Below are 7500 nucleotides of genomic sequence, written 5' to 3' on the forward strand. Positions count from 1 at the left end.
AAGTCGACTAGCGGGCCGCCGAAAGCGAGCTCGGTGCCCCGGTTTGTCCGTCCCACCCGGAGGCCCATATCTCCGGAAGGCACAGGCCGATTTCCACCGGGTATGTCTCGTTGTGTGCGGCCGGACCAGGCGCAGCGGACGGTGCCGAGCACTCGGAGGTCGGGCGCTGCCCGCCGGAGGTACAGCGAAAGGCTGCAAACCACTTTCCGCCGCCTCCCTCCGCGGGCGTGAGACCGACGGTCGTCCGGTTTGGTTCCGCGGCTAGAGCAGGACGAGGGGCAGCGAACGGTACCGGAACGAACCCGGTCGCACACCGGGAAGTCGACTAGCGGGCCGCCGAAAGCGAGCTCGGTGCCCCGGTTTGTCCGTCCCACCCGGAGGCCCATATCTCCGGAAGGCACAGGCCGATTTCCACCGGGTATGGCTCGTTGTGTGCGGCAGGACCAGGCGCAGCGGACGGTACCGAGCACTCGGAGGTCGGGCGCTGCCCGCCGGAGGTACAGCGAAAGGCTGCAAACCACTTTCCGCCGCCTCCCTCCGCGGGCGTGAGACCGACGGTCGTCGGGTTTGTTTCCGCGGCTAGAGCAGGACGAGGGGCAGCGAACGGTACCGGAACGAACCCGGTCGCACACCGGGAAGTCGACCAGCGGGCCGCCGAAAGCGTGCTCGGGTCCCCGGTTTGTCTGTCCCACCCGGAGGCTGATATCTGAGGAAGTCCGAGGCCGATCTCCTCCGGCTAACTCGGCGGGCAATGTGTCCCCCCCCTACCCCCCACCATCTTCGGCTGATTACCGTGGCTGGACCGGATCAAGGAGCAACGGAACCGTGCCAGAACGACGTCGGTCGGACGGCGTGAACTGATAGTGCCGAGGCCGGAAACCGAGCCGGAAATGTGCACCGATTTATTGGTCCCACTCGCAGGCCCATATCTCCGGAAGGCCGAGGCCGATTTCCTCCGGGTATGGTTCGCTGCGTGCAGCCGGAAGGGGAGCAGCGGACGGCACTGAGCAGCCGGAGGTGCGGCGCTGCCCGCCGGAGCTGCAAGCGAAAGGCTGCGCACCGCTTTCCGCTGGTTAACTCGGCAGGCCGTCAGGCCGACCGACTCCGCTTCAGCACGGGAGCTAGAGTCGGGCAAGGGGCACCGAAGGGTACCGGAAGGATCACGTTCGGACACCGGGAAGTCGAGTGCCGGGCCGCCGAAAGCGAGCTCGGGGCCCCGGTTTGTCCGTCCCACCCGGAGGCCCATATCTCGAGAAGGCACAGGCCGATTTCCTCCGGGTTTGGCTCGCTGCGTGCGGCCGGACGAGGTGCAGCGAACGGTACCGAGCACTCGGAGGTGCGGCGCTGCCCGCCGGAGGTACAGCGAAAGGCTGCAAACCGCTTTCCGCCTCCTCTCCCCTCGGGCGTGAGACCGACGGTCGTCTGGTTTGCTTCCGCGGCAAGAGCAGGACGAGGGGCACCGAGCGGTACCAGAACGAACCCGGTCGCACACCGGGATGTCGAGTGCCCGGCCCAAACCCGCTACCCCCCCCCCCCACCCGAAAGCGAGCCACGGTTTGTGGATTAAAAGTGAAGCGGCAAAGATTTGTAAAACAGCGTGAAATGATGAACCAGAAGCCCAAAGTAATGGTGGGAATAAAAGTTCCGAAATGTGAAATGGTGAACCAGAAGTTGTGTGAACTGTTTAACCCAAAGTGGCAAAAATGGATTAAAAGGGGTGAAATGATCGACCGCAAAGCAGGGCAAGCATTAAACAAAAGCAGCAGCATTTTTTAAAAAGGGACAAATGGTTTACCAGAATCCCAAAAGAATGCTCAGAGACTTAAGTGCCAAAGGGGCAAATGGTTAACCAGAAGCTGGGTGAACTGCTTAACCCAAAGTGGGAAAAAGGATAAAAAAGGGGTGAACTGATCAACCAGAAGTCGACAACAATGTGCGGCGATTAAGTCTGAAAGAGGGAAAGGTTGACCGGAAAGCAGGGAAATGATTAAACAAAAGCAGAAAAATTCAGTAAAAAGGGGCAAGTGGTGAACCAGAAGTTGGGTGAACTGCTTAACCAAAAGTGGGAAAGAGGATTAAAAGGGGAGAAATGTTGAACCAGATGTCGAAAACAATGCGCGGCGATGAAGTCTGAAAGAGGAAAAGGTTGACCGCAAAGCAGGGAAAGGATTAAACAGAAGCAGCAATATCTTTTAAAAAGGGACAAATGGTGAACCAGAATCCCAAAAGAATGCTCAGAGACTTAAGTCCCAAAGGGGCAAATGGTTAACCAGAAGCTGGGTGAACTGTTTAACCAAAAGTGGGAAAAAGGATTAAAATGTTGTGAAATGATTAACCAGAAGGCGAAAGCAAAGTGCGGCGGCGAAGTCCTAAAGGGGAAAAGGTTGACCATAAAGCAGGGAAATGATTAAACAAAAGCAGAAAAATTCAGTAAGAAGGGGCAAATGGTTAACCAGAAGTTGGGTGAACTGCTTAACCAAAAGTGGGAAAGAGGATTAAAAGGGGAGAAATGTTGAACCAGATGTCGAAAACAATGCGCGGCGATGAAGTCTGAAAGAGGAATAGGTCGACCGCAAAGCAGGGAAATGATTAAACAAAAGCAGAAAAATTCAGTAAAAAGGGGCAAATGGTGAACCAGAAGCTGGGTGAACTGCTTAACCAAAAGTGGGAAAAAGGATTAAAAGGGGAGAAATGTTGAACCAGATGTCGAAAACAAGGTGCGGCGATGAAGTCTGAAAGAGGAATAGGTCGACCGCAAAGCAGGGAAAGGTTTAATCAAAAGCAGCAATATCTTTTAAAAAGGGACAAATGGTGAACCAGAATCACAAAAGAATGCTCAGAGACTTAAGTCCCAAAGGGGAAATGGTTAACCAGTAGCTGGGTGAACTGTCCAACCCAAAGTGGGAAAAAGGATTAAAAGGGGTGAAATGATTAACCAGAAGGCGAAAGCAAAGTGCGGCGGCGAAGTCGTAAGGGGAAAAGGTTGACCAGAAAGCAGGGAAAGCATTAAACAAAAGCGGCAACATTTTTAAAAAAGTGGCAAATGGTTAACCAGAATCCCAAAAGAATGCTCAGAGACTTAAGTCCCAAAGGGGAAATGGTTAACCAGAAGCTGGGTGAACTGGTGAACCAAAAGTGGGAAAAAGGATTAAAAGGGGAGAAATGTTTAACCAGAAGGCAAAAGCAAAGTGCGGCGGCGAAGTCCAAAAGGGGAAAAGGTTGACAAGAAAGCAGGGAAATGATTAAACCAAAGCGGAAAAATTCAGTATAATGGGGCAAATGGTTAACCAGAAGCTGGGTGAAATGGTTAACCGAAAGTGGCAAAAAAAGATTTAAAGGGGAAAAATGATTAACCAGAAGTCGACAACAATGCGCGGCGATGAAGTCTGAAAGGGGAAAAGGTTGACCACATAGCAGGGAAACGATTAAACAAAAGCGGCAACATTTTTTAAAAAGTGGCAAATGATTAACCAGAATCCCAAAAGAATGCTCAGAGACTAAGTCCCAAAGGGGAAATGGTTAACCAGAAGCTGGGGGAAATGGTTAACCAAAAGTTGCAAAAATGATTAAAAGGGGTGAAATGATTAACCAGGAGGCTAAAGCAATGTGCCGCGGTGAAGTCTGAAAGAGGGAAAGGTTGACCAGAAAGCATTAAACAAAAGCGGCAACATTTTTTAAAAATTGGCAAATGATTAACCAGAATCCCAAAAGAATGCTCAGAGACTAAGTCCCATAGGGGAAATGGTTAACCAGAAGCTGGGGGAAATGGTTAACCAAAAGTTGCAAAAATGATTAAAAGGGGTGAAATGATTAACCAGAATTCGAAAATAATGTGCGGCGATGAAGTCCTAAAGGGGAAAAGTTTGACCACAAAGCAGGGAAAGCATTAAACAAAAGCGGCAACATTTTTTAAAAATTGGCAAATGATTAACCAGAATCCCAAAAGAATGCTCAGAGACTAAGTCCCAAAGGGGAAATGGTTAACCAGAAGCTGGGGGAAATGGTTAACCAAAAGTTGCAAAAATGATTAAAAGGGGTGAAATGATTAACCAGGAGGCTAAAGCAATGTGCCGCGGTGAAGTCTGAAAGAGGGAAAGGTTGACCAGAAAGCATTAAACAAAAGCGGCAACATTTTTTAAAAATTGGCAAATGATTAACCAGAATCCCAAAAGAATGCTCAGAGACTAAGTCCCAAAGGGGAAATGGTTAACCAGAAGCTGGGGGAAATGGTTAACCAAAAGTTGCAAAAATGATTAAAAGGGGTGAAATGATTAACCAGGAGGCTAAAGCAATGTGCCGCGGTGAAGTCTGAAAGAGGGAAAGGTTGACCAGAAAGCATTAAACAAAAGCGGCAACATTTTTAAAAAAGTGGCAAATGATTAACCAGAATCCCAAAAGAATGCTCAGAGACTGAGTCCCAAAGGGGAAATGGTTAACCAGAAGCTGGGGGAAATGGTTAACCAAAAGTTGCAAAAATGATTAAAAGGGGTGAAATGATTAACCAGGAGGCTAAAGCAATGTGCCGCGGTGAAGTCTGAAAGAGGGAAAGGTTGACCAGAAAGCATTAAACAAAAGCGGCAACATTTTTTAAAAAGTGGCAAATGATTAACCAGAATCCCAAAAGAATGCTCAGAGACTAAGTCCCAAAGGGGAAATGGTTAACCAGAAGCTGGGGGAAATGGTTAACCAAAAGTTGCAAAAATGATTAAAAGGGGTGAAATGATTAACCAGGAGGCTAAAGCAATGTGCCGCGGTGAAGTCTGAAAGAGGGAAAGGTTGACCAGAAAGCATTAAACAAAAGCGGCAACATTTTTTAAAAATTGGCAAATGATTAACCAGAATTCCAAAAGAATGCTCAGAGACTAAGTCCCAAAGGGGAAATGGTTAACCAGAAGCTGGGGGAAATGGTTAACCAAAAGTTGCAAAAATGATTAAAAGGGGTGAAATGATTAACCAGGAGGCTGAAGCAATGTGCCGCGGGGAAGTCTGAAAGAGGCAAAGGTTGACCAGAAAGCATTAAACAAAAGTGGCAACATTTTTTAAAAATTGGCAAATGATTAACCAGAATCCCAAAAGAATGCTCAGAGACTAAGTCCCAAAGGGGAAATGGTTAACCAGAAGCTGGGGGAAATGGTTAACCAAAAGTTGCAAAAATGATTAAAAGGGGTGAAATGATTAACCAGGAGGCTAAAGCAATGTGCCGCGGTGAAGTCTGAAAGAGGGAAAGGTTGACCAGAAAGCATTAAACAAAAGTGGCAACATTTTTAAAAAATTGGCAAATGATTAACCAGAATCCCAAAAGAATGCTCAGAGACTAAGTCCCAAAGGGGAAATGGTTAACCAGAAGCTGGGGGAAATGGTTAACCAAAAGTTGCAAAAATGATTAAAAGGGGTGAAATGATTAACCAGGAGGCTGAAGCAATGTGCCGCGGTGAAGTCTGAAAGAGGGAAAGGTTGACCAGAAAGCATTAAACAAAAGTGGCAACATTTTTTAAAAATTGGCAAATGATTAACCAGAATCCCAAAAGAATGCTCAGAGACTAAGTCCCAAAGGGGAAATGGTTAACCAGAAGCTGGGGGAAATGGTTAACCAAAAGTTGCAAAAATGATTAAAAGGGGTGAAATGATTAACCAGGAGGCTGAAGCAATGTGCCGCGGTGAAGTCTGAAAGAGGGAAAGGTTGACCAGAAAGCATTAAACAAAAGTGGCAACATTTTTAAAAAATTGGCAAATGATTAACCAGAATCCCAAAAGAATGCTCAGAGACCAAGTCCCAAAGGGGAAATGGTTAACCAGAAGCTGGGGGAAATGGTTAACCAAAAGTTGCAAAAATGATTAAAAGGGGTGAAATGATTAACCAGGAGGCTAAAGCAATGTGCCGCGGTGAAGTCTGAAAGAGGGAAAGGTTGACCAGAAAGCATTAAACAAAAGCGGCAACATTTTTTAAAAATTGGCAAATGATTAACCAGAATCCCAAAAGAATGCTCAGAGACTAAGTCCCAAAGGGGAAATGGTTAACCAGAAGCTGGGGGAAATGGTTAACCAAAAGTTGCAAAAATGATTAAAAGGGGTGAAATGATTAACCAGGAGGCTGAAGCAATGTGCCGCGGTGAAGTCTGAAAGAGGGAAAGGTTGACCAGAAAGCATTAAACAAAAGTGGCAACATTTTTTAAAAATTGGCAAATGATTAACCAGAATCCCAAAAGAATGCTCAGAGACTAAGTCCCAAAGGGGAAATGGTTAACCAGAAGCTGGGGGAAATGGTTAACCAAAAGTTGCAAAAATGATTAAAAGGGGTGAAATGATTAACCAGGAGGCTAAAGCAATGTGCCGCGGTGAAGTCTGAAAGAGGGAAAGGTTGACCAGAAAGCATTAAACAAAAGTGGCAACATTTTTAAAAAATTGGCAAATGATTAACCAGAATCCCAAAAGAATGCTCAGAGACTAAGTCCCAAAGGGGAAATGGTTAACCAGAAGCTGGGGGAAATGGTTAACCAAAAGTTGCAAAAATGATTAAAAGGGGTGAAATGATTAACCAGGAGGCTGGAGCAATGTGCCGCGGTGAAGTCTGAAAGAGGGAAAGGTTGACCAGAAAGCATTAAACAAAAGTGGCAACATTTTTTAAAAATTGGCAAATGATTAACCAGAATCCCAAAAGAATGCTCAGAGACTAAGTCCCAAAGGGGAAATGGTTAACCAGAAGCTGGGGGAAATGGTTAACCAAAAGTTGCAAAAATGATTAAAAGGGGTGAAATGATTAACCAGGAGGCTGAAGCAATGTGCCGCGGTGAAGTCTGAAAGAGGGAAAGGTTGACCAGAAAGCATTAAACAAAAGTGGCAACATTTTTAAAAAATTGGCAAATGATTAACCAGAATCCCAAAAGAATGCTCAGAGACCAAGTCCCAAAGGGGAAATGGTTAACCAGAAGCTGGGGGAAATGGTTAACCAAAAGTTGCAAAAATGATTAAAAGGGGTGAAATGATTAACCAGGAGGCTAAAGCAATGTGCCGCGGTGAAGTCTGAAAGAGGGAAAGGTTGACCAGAAAGCATTAAACAAAAGCGGCAACATTTTTTAAAAATTGGCAAATGATTAACCAGAATCCCAAAAGAATGCTCAGAGACTAAGTCCCAAAGGGGAAATGGTTAACCAGAAGCTGGGTGAAATGGTTAACCAAAAGTTGCAAAAATGATTAAAAGGGGTGAAATGATCAACCAGAAGTCGAAAATAATGTGCGGCGATGAAGTCCTAAGGGGCAAAAGTCACCCAGAAGGCAGGGAAATGATCAAACGAAAGCAGCCAAAAAATTATTAAAAGAGGGGAACTGATGAACCAAAAGATGAGAAACGGCCCGCAGAGACTAAGTCCAAAACGGGAACTGGTGAACCGGAAATGATTAACCAAAAACTAAGTCCGAAGAGGGAACTGGTAAACCAGAACTGAGTAACCCGATTTTTAAAATTAATTATAAATGGGGAAACGATTGAGCAAAAGGCGGAAA

This window comes from Heptranchias perlo, unplaced genomic scaffold, assembly GCF_035084215.1.
Source record: "Heptranchias perlo isolate sHepPer1 unplaced genomic scaffold, sHepPer1.hap1 HAP1_SCAFFOLD_380, whole genome shotgun sequence".
Lineage (NCBI taxonomy): Eukaryota > Metazoa > Chordata > Chondrichthyes > Hexanchiformes > Hexanchidae > Heptranchias > Heptranchias perlo.